This window comes from Mastigoproctus giganteus, chromosome 5 (genome assembly GCF_048544385.1).
Source record: "Mastigoproctus giganteus isolate SK-2022 chromosome 5, ASM4854438v1, whole genome shotgun sequence".
Taxonomy (NCBI): Eukaryota; Metazoa; Arthropoda; class Arachnida; order Uropygi; family Thelyphonidae; genus Mastigoproctus; species Mastigoproctus giganteus.
The window spans coordinates 128,189,977-128,203,529 of record NC_143579.1 but is presented as its reverse complement, the minus strand read 5'-3'; positions in this window follow the sequence as shown (position 1 = coordinate 128,203,529).

The following is a 13,553-nucleotide window of genomic DNA, read 5'->3' as shown; positions in this document are numbered from 1 at the left end:
AACGTGGCACCAGATTTTAGCTGATTAGCTGTCCGTGAGAGCTTAGCAACAGAAGTAAACAGAATTCGTAATAACAAAGCGGTTTAATCTGCGAAAAATCAACACAAAAATCACGCACGGTGGGAAATGGGATTCGCGTTTATCCGCAAATAGTGTGCAACGTGCATTTAGAGATATGAGTTTTTTAATAGCTAATAACGCATATCGTTAAATGTACCATTCTGCACTTTTCACAAATGAACACGAGGGGCCGAATTCGAGGAAAATGAAGTCCATTTAGAAATTTCATTCTGCGTTTAAATACTGTAATGGGTGCAGCAAAATATAAGATTTTGCAATTTCATTTGTGTACGCTTATATACGTTACAGTTCTGCTTCTTTTTTTCCTTCTATTTTTATTTGTTTTTTAATGAGTAAAATGGAAAGCCAAATTCAACGATTGCCTGTTAATTCGTGCTGCTGTTGTTGCTAAGTGACAAAAATTGTCATATTAGGGTTAGTTGACCACAACCTCGTGTATTACGTCTCTAAATTGAGTGTCCACTCAAAGCGCTGTACTTATGTACCTTCGCTCCTGACCACTCAGCTACAGCAGCCGTACTGTGACGCATTTTGACTTCACGTTCCATTTTAAGACTGAGGATGCGAAACATTCTTTTGCATGATTGAGAAAATTTCGTTGAAAATTCAGTCTTCGACAATGAAACTTTATAAAAAGACCCCATTTACTGAAAGAAGACATCAATTTCGTTTCCATTAACTGTAAAGTGTACTACATAAACACAAATCCATAAATTTGTAGCGATTTCCCATCACCTTCTTCTCCTATGTGTACAAGCTTGTAGCAGCTACTTTTCAAAGCGAGTTTGTCTGTTTATATGAAGGAAAATAAAGCCAGAATAACTAACAGCAAAAATCCTCCACTTCTAATTCTGATCGGTTAAAATGTGATAGAAAACAGACCACTGAGTTTGACTTCATTGATGGGAAAGATCGTGTAGTCTCTAATTAAGGATACAATACAGGGCCATCCCGATAGGAATGGTATACTAAATCGATCACAGCATGGAGCCGTGAGGGGGAAAGTCCTGCCTAACCAGTCTAGTAAATTCTTATAAGATCATCAAACAGCTGGATGCCAGAAACAACTGAGATTTTTATCTTGACTTCAGTCCCCCACATGAAAAGCTATTACTATCTGGATAAATTTGAGATTACGGGAAAGATCCTTCGTTAGATCAATGGTTGGTTAAAAGACAGGTGACAGAGAGTATTCATAAATGGACATATCTCAAGGTGGAACAATGTAGAAAGTGGAGTCTCTCAGGAATCAATGTTGGGCCGCTTCTGATTCTTAATTTACCTTAATGACATTGACGAGGAAATGCAGGGGCCACTGTCCAGTTTGCTGATTTAAAGAAGGGACCATTTGAAGTAAAATTTCTAAAACCAGGCTATTATACTTTAAAATTTCACACCAGAAGACTAGAAATGTAGGAGTTACTTATGAGCTAAGGGGATGGAGCTAGAAGTGGTTCAGGAAAAAATGGCTTGGTATACAGGTTCTTGGAACCTGTATACCAAGCAGAACTTCCTATATTTTATATTTAGTGTAATTGCTTAACATTTTAAGGTTTTATCTCCTAGGTATTATGAAGTTATGCAGCCTTCACTCGTTAGGGGCTTCAGCTATTCCCTATATGGACTGCTAGAACCGTAAGTACTCCAAACCCTACGGAAAAGGGATAAAATATGTTTCTCACTGCACAGCACTGCAATCGTAACTTTCGTGAAATTCGCTTTGACTCTGTAAGATATAAGATGAATGAATCGTTGAGTTAATTAAACTACTTATTTCTGACTAATCGTGACACGCAACAGTGAGACAAAAAAGGAAACCAAGTCCTAATTCTGACAACGGATTACGGTGTAAAGGAAGGCACACCCAACACATTTTTCACAACGTTTGATAATTTAATTGGCCTTAGATTACTCCCAGGTGTTCTGTGCCGGAATTGCTCTTGGTGTTGTTTTAACTTCCCCCAAAAACTCAGTACTTGCTTGTCGGAGGGCCCGCTGCACGGAGAGTCGTGAATCGAACCAATGAGTTGTCACTATACTTTATTATACACCCAACTAAATCAGAACTAAGACACCACCAACTCTTGCGTCACGCTATGGACGCAATTCTGGTTTATTTATTCGGTGCTGTAATTATAAGGTAGCTCTACAAGTTTATGAGTAATGAGGGGTTGGAAAGTCTCCATTCAAAGGAGGATAATAGGGTAATTATCCCATTGCTTTTGGATAATTATCCAGAACCATGTTTTCGTATTTTATGCTTGTGCATAATCTCTAAAGAGAATTTTCCTATGAAAACGTCCCCCCTCCCCCACGTCTGGACACATTGTTTTACTAAGTTCAAAACATGAACGTCAGATGATACAAAGTGCATTCCGAAATTTCATGACACTCTTTGGTGATGGTTGCCCTTAGATACACAGTAGAAGCGGATAAGTTCCAGCATCTTTGTCATGCGCACAGAAAATGTATATGTTCTGAGAAGTAGATGTTGTTGATGAGTTTGTGTGGGATGTGTTTCATTCAGGAGGATCCTGTCCACATTTTTAAGCGCCAGTGTGCAAAAATCCATGAGCAAGGGATTGTTGAACACTGGTACAAGTTGCCTCCCGAAGTGTTGGAGGCAGCGAGTCTGACTAAGTTCAAAGTGAAATTGGTTCAAAGTCTGACTAAGTTCAAACAGAAATAAACATCAACGTACTTCTCCTTATATTAAATGCAAGACTGGAGGAATTCGTGGTAACTTAGTTTAAATTAAAATAAAACTTAGTTTTATTTTAACTACTTAAGCAAACAGGACTTTTGCTAAGTGATGAACATTAACGTTTGTAGGTGTCGTATCCCTGAAGGTTTTGATCTAAGTTTACTCGAGTTTTCGCAGTTAACGCATTGGCATTTGTTCTATAGCGCTTTGTCGGTTGCGACAGCAAACCTAAATAATCCTTCGATCACTCACTCCGTTATCAGTACGTCCGCTCGTGACCTTTCGATCCCAAGTTAGCAACGAGCTGCACAACTCCGTCAAGAGCACTAATTACATCAGGACTGACCGCTTCACAACTGGCGTCTGACAGGATGGATAATTATCTCGTAAATGTAGGTGTCGCTGACAACTTCATCCCGCTCAGAAACTAACGAAAACCCCCTGAAACCCTGACCTCGTGTCCGAAATGGGATTCTCGGCGGTAAGCGACTCACACGCACGAAATGGCAAGCAGTGAATTAACCTTTGCCCTCCGACATAGCAGACATTCTCAGGGGACCGATAGACTTTAGAGAAGGGATGGATTAGAAGATCGTCGATAGTGTCCACTTACAAAGAGCGAAAGCCAGTTCCCAGAATTCACTGTGGACACTGTTATGGTGGATATTACTTAGGTAGAAATCTTTGTCGAAATCCAACCAACAACTCAATGAATTTTGACAGAATAATCCGTAAATAATGAAGTTTACATAAGAATTAGGATGATGGTGATGAAGTATCGCCATCATCATCCTAATGGTACTGATATTGTGACAAATTGTAGATTTAGATTTAACCATTGGGTTTAAAAATTCATCTTCAACAGGCTACAATAACGCCACTTATCTTTCAACCTGCAGCAAATATTTCTACGAATGGCAATGACAGTTTTTGCGCATGTCTTTAAAACATTTTCACTTCCGTAGTTTGAAACTTGATTGAGTCCATTTGTTGTTCCTACTAACAGCTTTCGAAGTTACGGTCGGGCCCTTACATCCCAAAAATGGAATATAAATTTGCTTCCCAGTTTTGAAATGGCGCCCCGAATTCAGAATAACTATTTTGATGACGTGCGTTCTGTTATATTACACTTCTTGGAATGCAGCGATGAAACTTTTAAAATATTGGTTTTTCCGATAATGTGTAGATCATTTTTGTGCGATGATAAAGTTGGATGCAATAACTCCATCCATATTTCTTAAGCCATGATGCATTTCAACTTTCATGCCAATTGTAACTTTATACGAACGCCAGATAGCAAATAATTTTTCTTATATTTAGCGATTGTTCGTCGATATCAAGAAATTCAACATGATCTGCAAAGACGGGGAGTTGTCCAAGCGAAAAGGACAGCAATAAAAGGATTATCAATGAGTAAACAGAACTAAGATGAAATTTTCAAGTTATGGCAACAGAGCTTTGGGGAAGAAGGCCAATTCTCAACAAGAAAGGAGACCTTGGTCTTTTTTTCTCATGAAGATTAATCACTATATTTAATAACCACTCTTACACCATGTTAAATTAATTTTATTGAAGCAGTCGTCTGTCAGCAGCGTGGTCTGATGACAGGTATCGGCAAGATACCTGAAACGTCACCTTAAATGTATAGTGGTTTGGGCGATTAGTTTATTAGAGTATATTATTAATTTAAGGTGGTATAAGTGTGGTTATTAAATATAGTAATTAGACGTTGGTCTCTTTTTCGCAGCGAAATATTAAGTTCTTGTATTGCGCAATCTCGAAGTCAGGGGATGCTTTTAATTTAATTAAAACAGTTATATGGAGGCTAAATGACGAATGGTGCTTTGTCGATACCCGATCACGTGACAGTAACGTTCGTATCGAGAACCGGGGATTAAAAACAAAAAAACTAATAAATGCGTGAAAATACAGAAAGAGAACAAGACGAAACGAAATGGCGAGTACATGCTCGTGTTTGTTGTGCATTAAGTAATCTTTCAAATTATCTTTCTCCAGCAACGCCGACTTCGCGTCCGGAAATGCGTCTGCCAAATCACGAATGTCGATAAATTGCCTCGGTTAAGATCATAACGGCCATAATTTTGCCGTTTTAGCTTGTCGGGTGTCAACAAGCAGTAATCGTTGGATTAAGTGGCTTTCTTTTCCCTTCTGGCTAATGAAAAATGCATGGCGTCAAAGTCCATCAAGTTAGCGGGAATTTTATCAGTCCGCTGTGCATCGGCTGCAGTTACGAGCGCAGATGAACGCATTCAGAGCGTTAATGGTTGTCCGAGTAAACAGCGCGCTACCCGTTTACAACATCATTCTCTGTTACAGAAAATGATTTGCGTGCCGGGCGAGAGATATTCTGCAACTCGCTTCCAAAACACGGTCGCGGCTTCGATCACGGCTCGCCTTCCTCGCAAAAGCGGGCGAGCCGGTGTGTGTGCGGCGCAAAACGGCGCACGCGTGTAGCAGAGCGTGCGTGCAATCAGCCAACCAGAATAAAAGGGTGATCATTTAGATCGACATTATTTTGTGTTTGAGCGTCCGCGCGCTCGGGCTGTTGTCGAAACGCAAATACCGCGGAGCGTGCCACGTGCAAAGCTCGCTGTAAAGCCCATTATGCGATTAGTTTAATCGGGAATTGCACGAGCCTCATTGCCGAAGAAATGGCAGCTTTATTAGGCTAACCGAACAACGCAAACAAAAGTATAAGGAACGATAATAGTGGAGGACTGACTGATCGATATCTGCCATAAAATGTGGGTAGATTTAGTCTTTATCGTAGCCCTTATTAGCGTAATATGAAATTGTTTCTGTGTCTGGCAATTGTGAGATGCGGTTTTCTGCGGCCACTTTTGTGTTCCAACAGATAAATTCTCTGCGCTGGAAACTGGGAAGGCTATTACCTATTATCTAGCAGAGCACGTTGCCAATTTCGGTACAACAGTAAAGTAATCGCGTGAATAATTGGGAGTAGATGAGGACCACGGCCATTAAAGCCTTTCAAAAAAAAATAATAAGAGTAAAAAATCGTGATGCAGAAATGCCTCTGACTGGTCTTTATCACAGCTGTTGCCCTCTGACAATGGGAAATAAATGAAACGGTTTCAAATGAGCTACCAAGCACGAATTAGAGCTCTATAAACAGCTAAGATAGCGTTGGACTATTTTTGGATAATGAAAAATGATATTCACGAAGAAACGAAGGAGGAAAGCACTAATTTTAAACAATATTTAAAAACTAGACATTTCGCTAATGGAGAAACTACTTTATAAATTGGCAAAATTTAATTTCCTCAAATTATTGGAAATCGGGTTAATGCACGATGGAATTAAAATACAGCAGTGGGGGGGGGGGGATTTCCATTCGTATGGCTTCTGTGCACTAGCAGTATTTGAAAGCAGACTCGTACACTTAGCAGCTCTTCAAATTTCTTGGGGTTTTTTAAGTTTTATCACCATAAGTTTATAAACGAGGAACAAGACTCGCATTTCTCAAACTTTCCTCACTACCAATCCTTGAACTTTTCTAGCTGCTTTGGGATCGATACACCAGAGTCTGTAGCCGAGTGGTCAGGAGCGGGAATGCAATAGCACACGCTCTTTGAGTAGACCGGGGTTCAAGCCCCTGACTGCTGAATACGGTCGATCTGCCAACCCGCACTGGACCAACGTGGCAGATTACGGTCAATTTCCCTCAGCATGAATTGTTCAGGAGGCTTCCATCATGCAGTGGGTTGATAATGGCTGCAGTTTTTACACCAGCCACCTGAAGCACATTTGGAACAAGTTCAAAGTTGCTTCATCATTTATCTCACCAAAAGAGGACCGATATTTTCTCATTGGACCCTTCACAAGAAACTCAGCAATCACTTCTTGAAGCTCGCAGGACTCGACACGATCTAAAATCTCTTCACGAAATCTTCACGAGTCAGATACTGGAACCCGACATCCTTTAGCATCTCTTTCTCCACACACACCAGCAGCTGACAGAAGACAACAATTTACTTTCCATGTCCCACAGTCTCAACTCGATAGCTATAAGCACAGTTTTCTCACCAGTTCAGTTTCTTCTCAATGACCTTAATTCGGATGCCTCTGCCAAAGCGCAATGAATTTATCGGTGCTCACAGACTTTTCCTGGACAGGCCATCGGCTAAATAACATTGAATAAGTGGTTATTTTAATCATTTCAATTGCTTGAGCAACTGCTCTTTTCGCTATCTATAAAATCCATCCTTGTAAATGTTATTTTGTTTGTCATATGTTTTTTTTTTTATAAATATTTTCATGTGAAAGATCAGTCCCTCTTTTTCTTACTCTAATTTTTCTGGTTAACGATCGTTCTCCCTATCTGGACCATATTCGGTCCAGAAAACTACGGAAGCCAAGGTTTTTTGGGCATACAGAATTGTTAACAGCGATTTGTCCTCCTATTATCGTCTACGCCAGATAATATACAACGCATTCGATGTTGGAAAAGCTACCTTTGTATTCACAGTTGTTGTACTAGAATGTTATTTGGTTTGTCGGTACAATCCATACTGGAACCCGACATTCTTGTTTTCTCGACTGGAAGATTTTCTTGATGAGTCCCTTAATTTGGTACTAATTATAGTTTTACTGTCCACAGAGAGTTAAATTTGTGAAGATTCAAGCATGAACAAGTTGTCATGGCCGCTCAATGCGTGATACACTAGCCCTTCCAACCTTTTCTACCGTTATATGTTGATAACTGGTTTCTTATTTAAAAATTACAGCTTACAAAACAAAGCCTGACTTCTTGATCCTCGTGTAAACCAAAGATCTCAAGTAAAAGGCCTTAAGACATATCACTGACACTTATTGTCCTGAGCGTATTATCGTAACGAAGTGTCCGACATGTCAGCTGTCAGCTCATATGCGTAACCATGACACAGGCATGTACGTGAAGATATTCGATTTCCTTGAGGGGAAGTGGTGTTCCTAATAAACTCTCCAATAGCTTTAAGACTGAAGATGTTTACTTACCCATTGCAGTAACACGACTATTTTTGTTCATTTATCTACGTTGACTTTCTTTATGTCCATCATGGTACAAAGCCCTGGTGGGTAGCACAGTTGGTAGGATCGTCGTCCTCTCCCACACCGGGTGCAAAAGACCTGAGTTCGAATCCTGTCGATGACAGGAGGAATTTTTATGGATCTTTTTCACAACGTGGCTGAGTTAGGCGAGGGTAGCATGGTTTTTTCTCCCGGAAACTCGAATTTTTCGTACAGCAAAAGAAAATTGACCTCAGAACACACGCAATTCACAGACAATATACACGAAGCACCATGGCCGATGTTCCTAAAACCCAACAAAAAACTCAAACAACCTTCATGGTTAAAATCTCAGTAGTGCCTAAGAATCTGATTAGAAATTAAGTGCTATTACCTTCGTCAAATGGCCTCACCCATTCGAACAAAAAACACATGCCAAGTCTACGGAAACCTCTCACAGGACTTATGCTTTGACATTGTTTAATGTTACCAAATCTCTACACACCAAGGAATTCTTCATCTTCGAAGTCAAGTAACCAGTGTTAATTAGTTAATTTATACTCCAACAACGAAGAGTGTTAAGGCCTTTGTCACAGTAGAATGGGCACAAATGAGCCCATTTTTCTGGGGGAGGGGGGAAAGAGTGTACCTGAACAACCACTTCAGTACAAGCCGACGACAAGCCAGTTTTAAAAGTATGGAATATATAATAGATTCACTTTCGAAGAACAGTATGATATAATTTCCACATTCGAAATAAATAGTTTAAAGGAATTCCAGAGAAAACCACAGTAGGATAGTTCTCAAATAATTCACTAGTACGTCCAAGCCTTTATGGATTAAGGAACTACCAGAATGTATTAACTTAACTTTCTTTTTTTTGTTTATGGTACATTATAAAAGAGGCCTAAAAATTTCAAGAGTTACTAATGAGAAACTACGTTGTAATTCAATGAAACTTACCTTTTGGGGACCTCAAGTTGAACTGTATTTTCTGCACTTTCCGCTGTAGATAGGAAAAAAATGCACGGAATATCTCTGGCGTGAATAACACTGCGTACCTTTTTTAACAGTTGACACCACAGAAAGAGAAACATTCAATCAATATTTGTTACTTCGCTGTAATAATAAAAACAGAGAACAAATCCAACATCGGAAACATTATTGCAAAATCGAGAACTCTCTCACCAGGTGCGCATTACGAACGGTTTTACTAAGCGTACAACTAAACCGGTGCCAGAAATAAATAAAAATATAATAAATAAATAACAAAAACATTTTTTTGAAGTCAAATTGGTCATTCAACTCAAGCCTCCGTTGCTGGTTTAGCTGAAACTACTCTCGATAACGATGTTTACTACATTCTTTCTTTTGCTTTTTTTAATTTTAATTTAAATCTGGTATGGGATTCCGAATGATGGAGAAATATAAATAAAAGTGTCCCTTTCAAATATTTAACTCAAGTTTTCCTTCTTCCTGATGCCCACGTGCAGTCGGTGAGCGAAATTATTGAAAACTGCATTACAAAACGGTGAGGACGAAAAAGAAACAGTAGAACGCTTTCCCTTCCCCTAGGCATGTAGTTATCTTGAGGAGAATGCTCATTTTTTAAAAAAGAAGGCAGATTGGGAATTCTCAATTTAAAAGAGGAAGATCGGGAGGATACTCATTTTAAAAATAGAAAATATAAATAATAAAAACACCTCCCGCCAACGATGGAATTCGAACTCAGGTCTTTTCCACCCCGGTGTGGAGAGGATGGTGATCCTTTCAAACGTGGCTGAGTTCGGTGGTCTCAGGTGAGGATAGAATGGTTGTTCCTCCCGGAAACTTGGATTTTTCTTTCAGCAACTCGATCACAAAACACTCAGTTTACAGATGTAAAATATACGGCACAGCATACATTATGTCTAAGTCACTGATGCCTAAAACTACAATAATCTATCAATCAATCGAGAACCATGGCAGGATTTAGATATAATGTGACTCAGATCAAAAGCACGTGGATAAACCTCTGTGGATGAAAAGACCCACCACCAAATATGTATTATACATTTTCATCCTCACAAAGAAAAAGTACGGCACCCTAATCCATGGCTCAAATGGTTTATCCTTAAATCCGCCACTGCTGGGAACTGAGAACTGGATTGTTACTCCGAATTTAGTGTACCTGTTCAGTTGTCCAGCAGTTCAGTTTTCGAGCCATGAGTGGAAATTTGAAATAGAGTGGATATATTGGACTTCACAGGCTACATGCAAACGCTGATAGTTTTCCATGCAAAGTTTTGAATGCACAGTTTGAAATGGTGTGTATTGCCCACAAGGATGGCAACTTCTCCATGGGCAGGTCAAATCCCCAATTCTGTCCTCAGGTACTATAATACTTTACGAAAGGAAGGGTTTTCATTTTCCTTCAACTATATCTCCTGCAAGCAAAAGCAAACTTGCTCGTGCGTGTGCAGGAGGATATCATTAATATTTTGCCGGAATCCACAGCAATTCCATTGTAGGAAATTGGCCATTATTTCGGTCGGTCCATTAGTCGGCTTCCGAAGTGATGAGGGCTTATTTTTCCCAGTCTTGAAAAGGGAAGTCCATACTTCCCTTTTGGGGAAGTATGGACGCTGCCCTCTGTCTGTTTCTTACCTCCTGATGTGATATATTCAGCTCCGCCTTAAATCTTTGAATTCCTTCCCAAAAAACCCAAAAAACCATTTAGGGTCACCCGTAAATGACTATATCTACCCATATATTTATTTTGTCTGTAAATGGCGTGTGGTCTCTGGTCGATTTGCCTGTTTATCTGGACGAAAAAACCGCAGTTTCTGGGGGGAAAACCTTGCTAGCTACGCCTGAGACCGACTAACTCAGCCACGGAGAGAAAAAAGCTCATTAAAGTTCCTCGCATCATCGAACGGATTCGAATCCAGTCCTTTTCCACCAGCTGTGGGGAGAACGGTGACGATACCACTGTGCTACCGCGCAGACAAGGTTGGGCGCCCCAGAAGAAATGCCTTTATCAGGATTCATGTGTTTTCGGTTTTGTTCAGCGCCCGGGTTCCACACCCACCAAGGAGCTCAAATCGGACGCTCACTACCCAGCATGCAACAAATGCTCTCAGGAGTGGGAAGACAAGGCTATCCACACATTATACCCGCACCGCCGCCAGCCGGAATTCTGATTCTGGGACCATTGGGGTGGGGGCTTGGCATCGACATGGTTGATCCTCAGGCGAACCCACTAGCTGATTTATCACGGACAAGTCATCCAGGACCACCCACCTTGTCGGAGCTGGGGCCAAAGTGTTCTGTTGAAGCGAATTTCCACGGCAAACACGTCTGATTCCTATGATGTTAACCTGGGACTAGGCTGTGGATCCCAGTGATCTTTATCTGGAGGAGCAGATGGCCCACTGAGAGATTCCCTCACATGTGCCCACGTCGAGGGGGACCTGTAATAGTGAGTGTATCATTCTTGGATTGTTGTTCTATTGTGCAAGGAGTGCAGCTTTGCCAGGTCCTGAGTTTATTGGACTCAAAAGGAAAAGAGGTAAGCATTTGTAGGCTAGTAAAGAAATGCTTCATTAGGAGCCGAACCTCAAAAATTCTGAATACACAAGAGAAGATGCCTCCGTAGTCCATATTTGGGTATATCTTGGAGAATTCTTTATCACCGTGCAATATCATAAGCTTTCTCAATCTCAAAACAAACCATAACTTGATGTTCCTCCGATAAATGCGTTTCATTCATTAATTTCTAAATTTATAAGTAGAATTAGTGTTCACCAGTCTTTTGTTTTACTAAATGATGGAACACAGCACTTTGTTTTGTTCTCTTCTACATGCTATATGAATATTGTATTAATTATTTTTGGCATGAAGTTTCCAAGGAAGTTGGTCAGTGCAAGGAGGCGGAGTTGCATGGATTTGACAGATGACCTTTTTTATTTGGTTTCGCCTAAGACTGTTTCAAACTGGTGCAAATTATATGTGAACTAATTTTGAAAGGCGATTTCGTTTTATAGCTTGAGTAAAGCTCTTTGGAACTGGTCATCAAATTGTTTCAACATCTTATCTTATATTCAGTCTGGACTGCATTTTTGTTTGGGGTGAGAGGACTCTTTGATGTTTAGATATTCTAACAAAAACACTGCAGTAATGCCAATTGTGGTAATTAAGTCATTAGTAGCAAGCTCTCGTACACGCAGAAACACATTAGTGGCAACTGCTCAAAGGGGCTACTTTCGTTGAAGTCTTCGTCTCATGAATTAAGACAGGTTTCTTATTAGTTTTCAAACAAGTAGTTTCCAAAACTGGAAGTAGGAATGAAAGGGACTGTGCAGAAACGCAAGTTATAGTTCTAAGAATTTTATTCACCTTTGTATAAGTAAGAAAAGGTCAAGTAAATTGAAAAGCCCTTGATAAGCGTTTAAAGATACGGGACAGGAAGAAAACTACCCTCCTTTCCCAAATAGTTGGTCTTCTGTGCATTAGACGATCCTAAATTCTTATTGCATAAAATTTGAAGACAGGTGGGCTCAGTTAACGTTGCCTTTCGTCTCATTTGTTCATTTTAGTGTTATTTTTATATCGCGAAGATTTCTAACTCTTTGAGCATCGAGGGGGGGGAAAAGCCACCCACCGTTACGTCGCATGCACTCGTGTCCATACACTGTTAGTTCCACTGGAGCGTGTGAATGAAGGGAGAATTATATTCGGGAAGTTTTTGTCGTGTCATATCTGTCGGCTCCTAAAATTTCGAACAAGTCGTTAGGTCTGATCTCTGGACGTAATGGCCTTGGTAAAACCGGCTACTGACCCCGTCGCGGTTTGATTGAATTACCAACATCCACCCCCTCCTGTGAGAGGGGCCCACCGATAACGGGCAGGCTTATCGATAACCACCTCCTCCTATAAAGACACCCGGAGTTGTCGAACCGAAATTGAATATCGTCCCCGAAGCTACAATAACCTTTCCTGGTAGCTCCCGCGCCGCTTGGCGGGCATTCATTGTCGCGGGTCGTAGCTTTACGTAGCCCAATTGCCGGCAAAGTGATAAAAGTGCGGACACAGATAATGCGCTCGAGGAAGGGAGAGCTGGGTGGCTGTGGGGGGCGGAGAGAGAAAAGTTTGCCAGGCTGACCAGTCTTTGAGCAGTGGGGAGTGAGATCAACTGCAGGTTCTTATCAAACAGTTATTGGTCACTTAATTGCATCGCATGTAAGCACGGAGCGCAATACAGAATGACCTATTACAGGAAACTCCCTGAAATGAACTGGGAGCCCCGGCAAAGTCGCGCTATCGCCACCATCAAATGAAGTGGAAGAAAATTTTGTAGGAGACCAGTTTTTTTTTTTTTTTTTTTTCTCGCCCAGTTGGTAAGGTTGTTAACCATAGGGGGAAATGGCCGTTGTTGCATAAGACAAGGAATTAGGGAAACTGTCTTAAAATGTGTTCTAAGCGAATGCAGAAATATTGTCTTTGCAGATGCCTGAATTACTATTAATAATCTCTTACTGGTTCTACGAATGACAAGTGTTTTAAACAAGTGATCAATATAGTGTTGAATACATGATCAGGAAAAATGCTCAATCCAATATTCTAAATAATAATAATAATAAACAATCACCTGTGTACTTGTTAGCAATACCCGTCACAGGGTGGAACCCCCAGTCAGGGAGAAATAATAATAATAACTACTCCAGATTACGAAGAATTCAGCAATGATATTAGGATGGAA